General features: G+C 39.0%; 1 protein-coding gene across 1 annotated transcript in view; it reads left to right on the forward strand.

Annotated features, from left to right (window-relative positions):
• The first annotated feature begins 7,436 nt into the window (after nt 1–7,436).
• Nucleotides 7,437–15,218, forward strand: part of LOC306994931 (uncharacterized protein) — a 47,637-nt gene continuing 39,855 nt past the window's right edge. Inside the window, exon 1 of the mRNA XM_079605933.1 lies at nt 7,437–7,571. The gene's annotated coding sequence lies outside the window, so the exon portion shown is untranslated. The remainder of the gene's footprint in view (nt 7,572–15,218) is intronic.

Below are 15,218 nucleotides of genomic sequence, written 5' to 3' on the forward strand. Positions count from 1 at the left end.
TGTAGTCCGCATTGAGTCTCATGCAATAAAAAGACTACAAAATAATGGTGAGAATTGTCTTTCTCACCATTGAGTTATCGTTGCGGCCTAACGTAAAGCAATACGCAATCAAGTGCAGTTTCAGATCCAGAGAAAAAGGTACTCAGTTATAGGAACTAGCCACCAGGGTGGTCCCCTGACATGTTCTGAACATGAAAATGTTCCCCTAGGGCCTGTGGAGTGACGTAAGCCGACTGACAATGGCGTCATTTAGCGCTGCATTCAACACCGTCAACAACTCCATATCGTAAAGTGCCTGACCTTGGCGCTGGTCCATCTATCACTGTTTTACATATTTGTGGACGTGGAGTTAGTTCATGGAGTAAGTACATGTAAACTGTGTGTTTACATAGCTTTTTTAAAATGGCGGGTTCTGGAGTTTCATGTGTCATCCGTTTGGCCAACACACACTGATGTCACTGGTAATTTAGTCCCCCAAAAGGTATTCCTATTGAACAACTAAAATTGTTCCCAGTTCCTGTGGTGCAAACACACCATAAAGCGGGTATTTTCGTTATTAGTTATAGGAACTATGAAAATGTTCCACCTCTAAATAATGTGTTAAAGCCCCAATGACTCTTATAATCTGTTTAGTGAATCAAAGTCATACAACGCAACCAGTCTGATTCCCTCCAAGAAATGACTCGGCAAGCTCTAAAAACAGTTATCTTGGATGGTCCTGAAAGTGAGTAAATTGACAACAAATTAGAATTTTTTTGGTCAACTATCCCTTAATGAAGCAAAATCTGACTCACTTACTAAAGAACAATTTATCATTATTTTCAGCGACGAGAAATTCAATTAAATCAATGAAAACATGTTTGTAGTTAAGTCCCATTAAAGAGTTTTTTTCTTAGAAATTCATCAAGGATGCATTAAATGGATCAACAATGTGTGACATTTATAAAAGATTTCCATTTCAATCAATGCTGTTTTTTTTTAACTTTCTATTCATCAAAGAATTGTGAAAGAATCATGGGTTCCACAAAAATATTAAGCAGCACAACCTTTTACAACATTGATAATAAAAATAAATGTTTCTTGAGCAGCAAATTAGCAAATTTTACTGTGTTTTTACAATGTAGCTTTGGTGAGCATAAGTGAATAATATTTGGTGAGCAAAAAAATAAAAATAAAAATCCAGAATCTTGAGTGAACTATACTAAGATATATAATTTTCAAAATGTGAAGATGTGTATGGAAGGCCGTAACAATAAGAATTCAATTGAACTTTTGACATCAGAACAATAATATAGTCAACACATGCTTTGTCAACCGTGAGCCCAGGTCATCTGATGCCCGCGCACACACACACACACACTGATATTTGGTCATGTACATGCACACAAAAGGAAAAACAGCTGATTTCCATGCATTGTCCATTGTGAAAAATATCCTTTCAGCTTATCCAGGCAGAGTGTGAAAAAAAACCCAGCCTGAGTGCCCTCTTCAAAACACCATGGCAACTCTCCAGTCAGCTCTGGTTTATTTCTTAAAATTAATTCCTTCTTTCAAACCTTTCATCCTCCAATAATTCTCGCTCTCCTTCTTTCTTTTTCCCTCCACCATTCTTTCGTTGCCTTCTCTTAAAGAATCTATACAGATCTTATATTAAAATTGCAATGCCAACTATGACTACAAAAAAATGGCTTCCCTGTGTGATATTTTCCATTTTTTCAAAGACAAAACCCAAGTAAAGGGGATGGCATAGGAAAAACAAGCAAATTACTAATTGACCCTAGACACAAATGGCCTCAAATCATGGTCCTTTTTTTTTTTTTTTGTGCTTCTTTTAAATAAAAAGGGGTGAGTGATGAATAATGTATCAACGCTGGTTTTCAATTTGTTAGCATGTTAAACTGCCTGAGCCATCCTTCATTTTTCCAGGCATGGATGCAGGAAAGGCGGAGTGTTTATATGGATGGGCGCTTCCCAGCACTAATGGAATGGGAAATAGTGAGTAAAGAATAATTAAAGATAGCCGTTTGAATCCTTTCAGTTTGAGGAACCTTGAGTAAAGCTCTCTCTCTCTCTCTCTCTCTCTCTCTCTCTCTCTCTCTCTCTCTCTCTCTCTCTCTCTCTCTCTCTCTCTCTCTCTCTCTTCTCTCTCTCTCTCTCTCTCTCTCTCTCTCTCTCTCTCTCTCTCTCTCTCTCTCTCTCTCTCTCTCTCTCTCTTCATATCGCTATCATTCTCAAATATAGACACCATTTCTCCCACAGTGCCTGACGTATGTCTTATCAATAGTTCTGTTCTCATTTAGTAGTTCAAATTGCTGGAGAAATGAGTCAGGATGATAAATATATATTTGTTTATTTGTTTAATGAAAGGGAGATGAACACACCTGCTCTGAGTTACAATGAACTCAATCCGTATCCACCCACAGCGCCACACACACACACACACACACACACACACACAGAGAGAGAGAGAGAGAGAGAGTAGCACACCTGTGTTTTGATGTTTACAAGCAGACATAAATTCAGACTGAGGTGATTATCTGCATGTCTGTGTTTTGTAAAGATGAAGCCACTTATGTAAACAATACTTGACATGTTCGTCGCCTAACCTAACTAAGCACTAGCCCTGCGCAATATACACAGACAATATCAATAATGATAGAAAGGGAGAGATGTATATCTATATTTGTCATTTTAATTTGCCTTTGAATCTTCGATTTTAAGCTATGAGACGGAGAGAGAGAGAGAGAGAGAGAGAGAGAGAGAGAGAGAGAGAGAGAGAGAGAGAGAGAGAGAGAGAGAGAGAAATAAAAGAGTAAAAGAGTCAGACAGCGTCAATGTCTTTGTCATTTTGTCACTTTGTCACTCTTGCCACTTTGTCATATATTATTTGAGGCTTTATAAATATCCTCCAGGAAAAAAACAATGAAGGGTATAACATCCCCATTCCATTTGACCTCCTACTTCTGTCACTCACGCCGAGTCTCAGGCTCGTCTGTGCAGCTCACTAATTATATATTCCACATTTGAGTTCTGATTCAAAGCAGATGAAAATGAATTTATGTTTCGGTAGAGTGTTAGGTGAATTAATTAAAGTTCATTATACTGATAGAAATAAGCAGAATTAGCACCTGATTAAACTGAAAAGGCCTATGTGTGTGTGTGTGTGTGTGTGTGTGTGTGTGTGTGTGTGTGTGTGTGTGTGTGTGTGTGTGTGTGTGTGTGTGTGTGTGTGTGTGTGTGTGTGTGTGTGTGTGTGTGTGTGTGTGTGTGTGTGTGTGTGTGTGTGTGTGTCAAGTCAAGTCAAGAATATTTGTATAGCGCTTTTCACAATACAGATTGTATCAAAGCAGCTTCACAGTATTAAATTAAAATAATAATAAAACGTCCATGTTTGGTAATGCTAATCAATAGTAATATTGATTGATTCATTAAATTGAATATCCCCAACTGAGCAAGCCAAAGGCAACAGTGGCAAGGAAACGAAAAACTCCATCAGGTGACCTAATGGTGACCTAAAACTCCATCAGGTGACCTAATGGAGAAAAAAAAAAACCTTGGGAGAACCCAGGCTCAGTCGGGGGCCAGTTCTCCTCTGGCGGTTATGAACTAGAGGCCGGATTTAACTATAAGATTAAAACATTTATATGAATGCCTGGTTAAAGAGATGCGTCTTTAATCTAGTTTTGAACTGGGAGAGCGACTCTGAGCAACGAACAGTATCAGGAAGGCTATTCCAGAGTTTTGGAGCTAAATGTGAGAATGCTCTCCCTCCTTTGGTGGACTTAGATATCCTAGGTATAACCAAAAGCCTCGAATTTAGCGATCTTAAAGAGCGCGATGGATTATAGGGCGATAGAAGATCCGTTAAATAAACTGGAGCTAAGCCGTTTAGGGCTTTATAAGTCAGTAACAATACCTTATAATTAATACGGAACTTTATAGGTAACCAATGTAGTGATGATAAGATAGGTGTTATATGATCATATTTTCTTGATCTGGTAAGAACTCTAGCGGCTGCATTTTGGACTAACTGTAGCTTGTTTACTGAGGATGCAGGACAACCAGCTAATAGAGCATTACAGTAATCTAGTCTCGAGGTCATGAATGCATGAACTAACTTTTCTGCATCAGAAACTGATAGCATATTACGTAGCTTAGCAATGTTTCTAAGGTGGAAAAATGCCGTTTTTGTAACATATGAAATATGATTTTTAAAAGACAGGTCGCAGTCTAGTATGACACCCAGGTCTTTTACTGTAGAGGATAAAGTAGCAGGACATCCTACTATGTTAAAGTTGTATTGTGAGAGGTTTTGTGGGCGGTTTTTTGAACCGATGAGTAGTACCTCCGTCTTGTCTGGATTTAATAGAAGAAAATTACGCGTCATCCAATCTTTTATATCTTTAACACACTCTGTCAATTTTGATAATTTAGCGTTTTCATCCGGCCGTGATGAAATATATAATTGTAGAGTGTCATCAGCATAACAATGGAAACTAATTCCATGTTTCCTTATAATATTTCCAAGTGGCAGCATATATATTGAGAATAATAGAGGGCCTAGCACAGATCCCTGCGGCACTCCATAGTTTACTGAAGTTATGATCGATTTTTTTCCATTTAAATAGACAAAATGGTAGCGGTCAGATAAGTATGATCTAAACCAGCTTAATGCTTGTCCTTGAACGCCAGTATAATTTTGTAGTCGATCTAAGAGTATTGTGTGATCTATAGTATCGAACGCAGCACTAAGATCAAGTAAAACTAGTATTGAGATACAGCCTTGGTCCGAAGCTAAAAGTAAATCATTAATGATTTTAACGAGCGCAGTTTCAGTGCTATGGTGCGGCCTGAATCCAGACTGAAACTTTTCATAGATGTCATTTTCTTGCAAAAAAGAGCGCAGTTGAGCGGACACAACTTTTTCTAATATTTTAGACATAAATGGAGGATTTGAAATGGGTCTATAATTTGCTAGATTATGTGGGTCTAATTGTGGTTTCTTAATGAGTGGTTTTATAACTGCCAGTTTAAATGTTTTTGGAACGTGACCTAAAGATAGAGACGAGTTAATAATATTGAGTAGAGGCTCTTCCACTACAGGTAACACTTCTTTCAGTAGTTTAGTTGGTATAGGATCTAATAAGCACACGTTGTTGTTTTAGATGAAGTGATAAGTTTATTTAGCTCTTTTTGTTCTATAGTTGTAAAGCGCTGTAATTGTTCTTGCGGGGTGATAATTGAGGCTGATTTATAAGGCGCGATTGAAGATTGAGTGTTAACAATTGTGGTTCTGATGCTTTCTATTTTCTCAGTGAAGAAGTTCATGAAATCATTACTGCTAAACTGTAACGGGATATTTTGGTCAGGTGACGTTTGTTTATTTATTAGTCTAGCCACGGTGGTAAATAAAAATCTTGGATTATTTTGGTTGTTTTCTATTAGTTTGCGGAGATGCTCAGCCCTTGCCGCTTTTAGGGCCTTTTTATAACGTGACATACTGTCTTTCCACGCGATTCTAAAGACCTCTAAATTAGTTTGTTTCCATTTACGCTCTAATTTACGGGTTTCTCTCTTTAGAACATGCGTAGTATTGTTGTACCATGGTGCTTTACTTTTCTCTCTGACCTTTTTTAATCTAATGGGTGCAACAATATCCAATGTTCTAGAGAGAATGGTGCTCATAGTGCTAGTTACTTCCTCTAATTCGTCTGTTTGTTTGGGTTCAGGCAGTAACTGAGACAAATCAGATAAGCAATTTGAGAAATTATCTATGGTGGATGGAAGGATTGTTCTGCCTGGTCGGTAACGCGGCGCAGTATGACATAGTACTGTAGTCCGTAATATACAAGTTACCAGGAAGTGGTCACTGACACCATCACTTTGTGGAATGATATCTATATCGGTTGGATCGGTTCCGTATGATATAATTAAATCGAGTGTATGATTAAGACGATGAGTTGGTCCGGTGACGTTTTGCTTGACCCCAAAGGAGTTTAATAAATCTGTAAACGCAGCCCCTAACGCATCATTTGAATTATCTACGTGTATGTTGAAATCTCCAACAATTAATGCTTTATCGACGTTGACCAATAGATCTGAGAGAAAATCTGCAAACTCTTTTAGGAAATCAGCGTAGGGCCCTGGCGGTCTATATACGGTAGCCAAGGCTAGAGATAATAGGGATTTTTTCCTTACATCTAAGAGCGTAACATTTAATACAAGTACTTCAAACGAATTAAATTTGTCACCTGTTTTCTGAGTAACATTAAGAATATCTCTATAGATTGTTGCAACACCGCCGCCACGACCAATCAGACGGGGCTCATGCTTATAACAGTATCCTGGTGGAGTGGACTCATTTAGACCGAAATAGTCATTTGGTTTAAGCCAGGTTTCAGTAAGGCAAAGTACATCGATGCTATTATCTGTGACTATTTCATTTACAATAGCTGCTTTAGGTGTGAGTGATCTAATGTTCAGAAGACCTAGCTTTAGAAATTGTTTTTGTTCACTAATAGCGAGATTTTCTGTTTTAATAACAATTAGATTTTTCCTAGATCCTACAGTAGATTTATTATTTGATCTCACTAAACGAGGAATAGACACAGTTTCTATTAAATGTTCTACACTAGTATTTATATCAATTAATTTGGTGCAGCAGAGACTGTGATTTGGATTTTTGGTAACTAGTCAGACGGTCTTTAACGTCTTGGAGATGTTATCCGACAGAAGATCCGCTCCATTTCTACTTGGGTGTAAGCCATCAGCGCGGAAGAGCCTAGGACGCTCCCAAAATAGATTCCAATTATTTATAAAGAGCAGTTTCTGCTCATTGCACCATGACATTAACCATTCATTTAGCGCGAATAATCTACTGAACTTCTCATGCCCTTGTCGATACGTGGGAAGCGGCCCAGACACGATGATCGTTATTTCAGGCGATGCGGTGCGTACCGTCTCGATTAGGTTCCTATAATCCTTTTTCAAAACCTCCGTCTGCCGCAGCCTGACGTCGTTCGCTCCTGCGTGCAAGACGACAGCTCCGACGCGCTCGTCACCGTTCAAGATCTCGGGTACCCGCGCAGCGATATCAGAAACACGGTCATCAGGAAAACAGTGGCTACGCACCTTACTTTTACCTGACGTAGCGTGGACGTTCCGAACAATTGAATCGCCGATAATCACAGCATCGCGTTCCGTTTCGCGAAGAGGGGAGAAGCGGTTCTGAGTGGAAATCTCGAAAACCGGGAGGGGCGGAGAGATTCTTCGCGTCTTCCGCTGCGAAACAACCCAAGCTTCGTGACGGCGCCTCGGAGCCGGGGTGTATGAAACTTGTGAGAACCGCCTTGGCGCACGGGACCAATGCTGAGAGACGCACGGTGTTGACGCAATCGGAGTCTGCGGATTATTAACTGATTTGTGTGCATCGACGCGAGATGTTTCAAGAGCTAAACGCCGGTCTCTTAGCTCGGCTTGTCTCTCTAGAAGGTCGCGGATCTGCTTTTCTACAGCTTCCAGCTCAGACTGCACCGCCTGCAGCTCGAATGTGTCCTCACCTGCACCAAAAGGTAGACAACATAACGTTACATTTGATATATTCGCCATTTAAACAGATGGACAGTAAGTTAGCAACGACGCTACCAGTGATGCTATCAATATTAACGCTAATTTATAACTGAAATCTTGGATATAATCTGTCTTTTTAATGGTACGGGTGTGATGTAGACGCACGATAGGCGAGAAAATGTTCGTTTGTAAGTGAGTGTAAAGAAGACGCGCTCAGCCGTTCGACCCACAGGTGTAACGGACCGTTATTGGGTCAATCGGTTTGAGACGCGTCTACTCAACAGTCCGCGTTGTAACTATGAGATTTTGAGCAGCAGTGCTTCTCAGTGAGTAAAAGTAGAAAATGTTCGTTTGTAAGTGAGTGTAAAGAAGACGCGCTCAGCCGTCCGACCCACAGGTGTAACGGACCGGTATTGGGTCAATCGGTTTGAGACGCGTCTACTCAACAGTCCGCGTTGTAACTACGATATTTTGAGCGTCAGTGTTTCTCAGTGAGTAAAAGTAGAAAATGTTCGTTTGTAAGTGAGTGTAAAGAAGACGCGCTCAGCCGTCCGACCCACAGGTGTAACGGACCGGTATTGGGTCAATCGGTTTGAGACGCGTCTACTCAACAGTCCGCGTTGTAACTACGATATTTTGAGCGTCAGTGTTTCTCAGTGAGAAAAAGTAGAAAATATTAGTTGTAAGTGAGTTTAAAGAGAGAAATCCCGGATTTTGAATCAAATCGACGGAGCTCAAACACAAACAACGCGTTCAGGAAGTGACGTAACAGGAAGTGACGTAACAGGAAGTGACGTAACAGGTGTGTGTGTGTGTGTGTGTGTGTGTGTGTGTGTGTGTGTGTGTGTGTGTGTGTGTGTGTGTGTGTGTGTGTGTGTGTGTGTGTGTGTGTGTGTGTGTGTGTGTGTGTGTGTGTGTGTGTGTGTGTGTGTGTGTGTGTGTGTGTGTGTGTGTGTGAGTGAAAGAGAGAGCGAGGGAGATAGACAAACAAATGAAATTCAGTGCTATGGCTGTATGGCTCTGATGTTGTTGGTTCCGGTATGATAAATTGCTTTCCTCATTACACTCTGACAAACCCTTGACTGATTTTAATATCAGTCAGACCAGCACTGCTAGACTTTAATCTAGTCTCCAAATCACGAGATATAGAAGCTCAAATGCATCATTACGCCTGAACCCGGCTGCAATCAATTCTGTGAGAGTTTGTCTAAAGATGCATGATGAAAACTTCACAGGTTAGAGAGAGATTATGGAAACGATGCCTTTAAAAAAATACTGCGCAGTTCCACAGATGCAGTTGTGCGTATCAAATAGCTTTGCCCTTTCTAATAATGTTGCAGAACATTAATTTATTTAGGAATCTCAGAGGAAAGCAGATTTATTATTTGAGTTTTTAATATTTACAAGACAATGGGAAAAATAAAGTGAGAGCAGTGACATGAAGGAAAAAAACAGATCAGATTTAACACACACAAACACAAACACACACACACTAAACCCTAATAATTTAGTAGAATTATATAATTGATTTCAATATTGAGTAAGCTAACTCATACATTTTAATTGCTCTTGGGACAGGGTTCAGTTCCCTTCATGCATCATGGATGAGATAAATGCAGATATATATATATAACAATTACAGAAGATAAATGAATAAACAAATAAATGAAAATCCATAGATAGTCCTTAGTAAGTAAATAGTTCCAGTGGGACCAAAGCAAATATCACCTCATGCCAACCAACCAGGCCTTATCGCTGATCCACAATAAAATGTTCTTTGGCAGCAAAGGTTCATATATTATATAATTTCCTGTTGGCATATGTCTGTGAGGAAAGCCAAAAACGAATGACACTGGATCTCATTTTAATTGCATTTAACACAATTACATGCAATGCATTAAAGTCAACGTGAATTGCTATTTGCAACATGCTTTACTTTGGCAAAATTTTGTGTGTGACAATAACATCATTTATTTTATTTTATTTTTTTATCAATTTTTATTTCATGTTGGCATTTCAGTTTTACATTTTAGACACATGCGGCATTCCAAACAACATCTACAGCTAGGGAACACATTTCATTTAAAGACGATTTTGAATTAAATTTCCCTTGTGCAAATGCAAATGGATATTATTTTTGGTGTGCTTCCGTACCTCCTCCCATGTGGAAAGCAGGTTTAAATATGGGAAAGGCAGAGGAATGTTTTACAACGGAGAGAAAGAGTGCTGGATCGTCCACATAGTACACCCACACATGCTGGCATACCGTACAGTGTTGTATCCTCCATCAGTGTCTCCACAAGGTGTTATTTCAACTGTTAATCACATACTTCTCACACACAGACACCCTTCAGAGAGATAAGTACTTGTTGCAGCCCTCCACAGAAATAGCATGGCATGTGTTCCAAGCTATCAGACGAAACACATACACTTTGTGTGTATGTTTGATTTCGTCCTGATTAGACACTTAATTTGTTACAGGAAATACATTTGATTGCAGGCGTGACTGGTTAAGACAAGTGTAAATACACCACTCAGGGGTTTTGCAGGTGAGAGAGTGTCTGTGTGGGTTTCACCGACCGTCGTGGTTCTCACCCACAGTAATAAGTGTCAGCATGGCACTCTCCTGATCTACTCCTCTCTTCCTTCATTACCATCCTATCAACCGTCCTTCACTCCCCAGGGAAGCACAGAGACAGAGCACACACACATACACGCACACCACTTAACAGCCATCTCCACGTCCCACTAAACACCCCACATGTCACATGCACTTCACTCAATACACAATCTGCTTCATGATACAGCAGCAAATTACCACAAAACCTTCGCTATTTATTTTCTTTTTCCGCTGGAGAAATTGGTATTCACCATGCATCCTTTTCTCTGATTTTTGTCTTCCCACAATATCTTGTTTGTTTTTTTGTTTTTGTTTTCAATTACATTTCAACTAGGCTAGTTGTTATACAGAAATGTATTCAGTTTTGCATAGCGCATTCGTGGCAGATTTTGAAGGGCGCTGAAGACAAGAGGAGTAACTTTCCAGAAAAGCAGACTGACATGTGACAATGAGAATTCTAATTCTAGTCTTTCTGTCATGTGTGAAAACAAGATGCAGTAAGATGCAAGTTAGAAAGCCATACATACACTACCGTTCAAACGTTTTAATGTTTTAGAAAGAAGTCTCTTATGCTTACCGAGGCTGTAATTATTTGATTTTAAAAAAATGCAGTAAAAACAGTAATATTGTGAAATATTGTTACAATTCAAAATAACTTTTCTATATTATTATACTTCAAATGTAATTTATTCTTGTGATGGCAAAGCTGATTACTCATTCTAAAGTGTTGATTTGCTGCTCAAGAAACATTTCTCAATGTTTCTCATGTTTCTAATTTCTCAGCAACAACAAAAAATATTGAAAACAGTGCAGCTTAATTTTGTGGAAACCGTTATATACGAGTCTTATGAATAGAAAGTTCAAAAGAACAGTGTTTGTTTGAAATTTAAATCTTTTCAAAAATAAAAAATGTCTTTACTGTAACTTTAGATCAATTTAATACATCCATGCTAATCAAAATGATTAATTTCTTGTAAAAAAAAATCACTATTATGTTCAGTTTATCTTTAGTTTCATTTTCATGGACTCTTATTACAGTATGTTCCTCTTTGTTGCTGTCTGCCTATGTTCCTGTTTGCACATCATTAATCAGTTGTCATGGTGATTCATTATGTTTCCTAATTAGAGCACACCTGTTCGTCATTTAAGTTCAATCACCCTGGTCATTTAAGGCCCTGTTTACACGAGAACGCTCGTGGGTGAAAACGTAAAAATATTTTATCGGATGTGCCTTTTGTTTACACGGCGACGGCGTTTTTGGGGCTTAAAAATGCAAAAAAGTGAAACCACCCTCCAGAGTGGAAATCTTAAAAACGCTCGACCATCGCGTTCCCGTCTAATGGGTAAAAACGGTAAAAACGCAAAAGTCTGCTAGACAGTGACACTAAAATATAGCATTAATTTCATTGACAAAAAAATTATAATTCTGAGCGACACGCAAAGAGCACCGAGGGTTAAATCAGCAGCTTTACTGTATTAAACAAAAACAACTGGGTTAGGGGCTCTTTCACTTTCAGTGCTTCACATTGCCACCTAGCCGCCTGGAGTGCACACTGCATCCAATTTCACACACTTTTGCGTCACCATATGCACGCAGATTTCCCCCTCATAACGCTCGTCTAAACGCAGAATAAAAAGTAATAACGCAACGCCACTTTTGCGTTTTCTCTTCAGATCGTTTCCGTGTAAACATGTCCTATGTTCCTCCTTTTCATTCAGTTGGTATTGTTCGTGTATCACATGCTGTTAGATTGCCTTCCTGCTATTGGATTACATGAGTTTGTTTTATTAAATAACCATTTGTTTGAGGAAGCTTGTTTGAACCTTTTTCATCATCTTCACCTAAACCTGCTTGTGACAACAATCACTTCAGATCACAAGAAGTTGTTAAAAGTCCCTGTGAATATGAACATGCCTTCAGAACATTAAAATACTCGTTTACTCACCATCATGTGGCACAAAACATTATCACATGGTTCCCAAAGGTCTTTGCCATTCACTCACAAATGAGTGACAAGCGTTTTTTTCCCTTCCTATCCTATAGCACACACATAAGGTGAGTAATTAATGACAGAAGTTTCATTTTTGGATGAACTATCCCTTTTAAAAAAATGGAGATATGAGAACAAACATTTTTTATGGAAATCCTTTTGTTTAATGACTGCAGGTCATAGTCAATACTCTTCAGGCTGGTGTTATATTTAATCAGAGAATGACACTGTTTCTCACTGTATGTGTTTTTTCTAATACATGAGAATCATAGGTTAAACAGAACGACAGGATTCCTAAATCAAAGTGTCACTAAATTTCACATTAAAGGAGAACTCCGGTCAATTTTAAAATTGAGCTAATGTTTTTGTAAATTTGGAGTTCAAATTTCGAAGTCCAAAGTAGTCGATTGTCGAGTTCACGCGCATAATCATAGGTATCTAAACCTATGCGCATGAACTCGACAATCGACTACTTTGGACTTCGACCGAAAACAGGATGTAAATACAGGTATGTGCGCTGGCTGAAATAACTCATTTTTTTCATATCTTTCACATCTACTGTAGTCAGATTCACCCGTGTTTACTCTGAAGGAATCATCTAACATGGCTGGGCACTTGTATGACACATCAAGGATGTTAAGAGGCTCAAAGCAGGTTTAAAACGTGCCCCATTCAAGTCAACAGGGTGCAAATTTTAAAAAGAGGATAACACGGTGTAGGCAACACCGATTTTTGTCGTTGTTCTCTGTATTGACAGCACTCCAAATTTACTAAAAATTGAGCTCAATGTTAAAATTGACCGGAGTTCTCCATTAAACAGGTGTCCTGGGTGCATCAGATTGTAATTTCCTATGCAATAAGTCATCATAAAGAAATCCTTCAGTTCATGCAGTAAGTGTCGTGACAGGAAGTCCACAAACCTCTGCGTTGTACACTTCACACATTTACAAGATGTGCTCTTGTAATTCATTAATCCAAATCCCACAGGGTTACGTGCAGTACATTTGGTTCTCTCGACTCGCACACCATGTACAGTAATATCAATATTTACTTGATCTATAATCACCTAAAACATTATTACTGGAATAAATGCATGAAACGACCTGCGCTCATGCACAATCACTCCCTCGGCGTGGCTAATTTGTTTGCCTGACTTTGTAAACATGGCAATATTTCAGCAGCGTATAAAATGTGTGCGGCTGTATGTTATTGTGCATCGGGTCTGTTTGAACACCTTTAGATTAGAGTCATCGCACACACATGCACGTACATGCAGATCCACGTGCACACACAAAACACAGTTGATCAGCCAACCAATTTTAGGAAACAAAGAAGAGACAGGATGTAATTTCAGTCCAGTCCATAAATCGACATTGGTTGACTGTCTGGAGCTCTGCCGCATGTTTAACTATAATGAAAGCCAGCTATAATTCAGCACGGAATATCTGAATAGCTGAAGTAATGCAAGTTTAGTCTTTGATTATGATAATATATGTACATATTTCTACAATTGATTAAGAGAAGCAAATGTGCAACGCCCGACACGGTCAAAAGCATTTAACATGGCTAATTTCCATGGAAAAGGGGGGAGGTTGCTTTTGGTCTTCTACACAGGGGTGACAGGTTAAGATTCAGGATAGCCTGAAGGTTGCTGGTTCGATTCTCTAAAGGAATCGCCATTGTATCCGCTGCATACTTAAAGTCAGTTCATGATGCAGAAAACATTAGTGAGTGGTTATGTAGAGATAATAAAGGACTTCTACCATCAGGCTATAGAATATTGGTATTTAAACTTTTTGATGCCAAGGACCCCCTTCCTAAAATATAAAGCTAGCTACATATTAACTAATTTTATACTAAGTGAGAAAAATAAGTGCGATTTTGACAGCATTTTGTTTAAAAATTACACTACCATTCAAAATATTTTAATGTTTTATTCAAGTCTGCATTTATATTATATCATTTGAAATAACTGTTCTCTATTTTAATGCGTTTAATTGATTTCTGTGATAGCAAAGCTGAATTTTCATGGTCCTTCCTAAGTCATTCTAATATGCTAATTTGCAGCTCAAGAAAACTTTTCAGGTAAATTTTTAAAACTGTTGTACTGCATAATATTTTTTGGGGAAACCATAAATTTTATGAAGCTGTCACAAAAAAACAACAACAACAACAAAAACAGATCGGCCACTTTCAGGTGGGCCAGCATCTCTGCAGGAAACTATTTTAGGAAGTGTTTAAGACCTCCTGAAAGAAGAGGTGCTGTGGTTATCTGTCCAATTCACACTTCACGAAGGTGAGAAGAGAAAAAAAAACGTATGAGACAGACAAGCTATCACATGCACACCACCCCCCTCATCAGAGAGTAAGGGAAAACAGTACGGTTGTCACAGGAACGCTGATGAGGCGTAGCGAACCTAACAGGCACACCGTGCACCTTATCTCCAAAGCAACTATGAGCGGACACATGTGTAAAGTGGGTGACAAGGCACTGGTGTGTGGCCCTCCAGCCCTCCAGCAAGGCCATCTGTCCACACACATCACACCAGCCCTAATGAGGCAGATAAAGGTCAGCTCAACACCGCTCCAGTCAGGAATGCCCTCGGCCAGCCCAAGGGACAGATGTCCTGATTACAAAGGGCCACTGGATTAGAAAAAGTGCTAACTGGTGCGATACCTGGATCAGTACCCTGTCGGAGAAGAAAAGTCGGAAATAATATACTGGATATTTAAACCCTCATGTTCTGGTTGACTCTTTTTATGAGAATATATTCTAAGCAAAAATGTGCATTAAACATCCTCCATGAAAAAAAAAAGGAATCACACAAACCCATGTATGAAACATGGAGATTGGCATGATTTTATTTCAGTTAGCCTAATAGCTGGTTTGATTTGCATTGAGAGATGATCTCATGTAAAGTACCCCATGCCATAGGTATGGTGAAGGGTGTGTGATGATGTGGGGGCTGTGATGAATTTTAATTCCAAAATCAGTTGAAAGTAAAAAAAACAAACAAATTAAAATCTGCCTGCCTCTA

This window comes from Phoxinus phoxinus (genome assembly GCF_949152265.1).
Source record: "Phoxinus phoxinus genome assembly, chromosome: 1".
Lineage (NCBI taxonomy): Eukaryota > Metazoa > Chordata > Actinopteri > Cypriniformes > Leuciscidae > Phoxinus > Phoxinus phoxinus.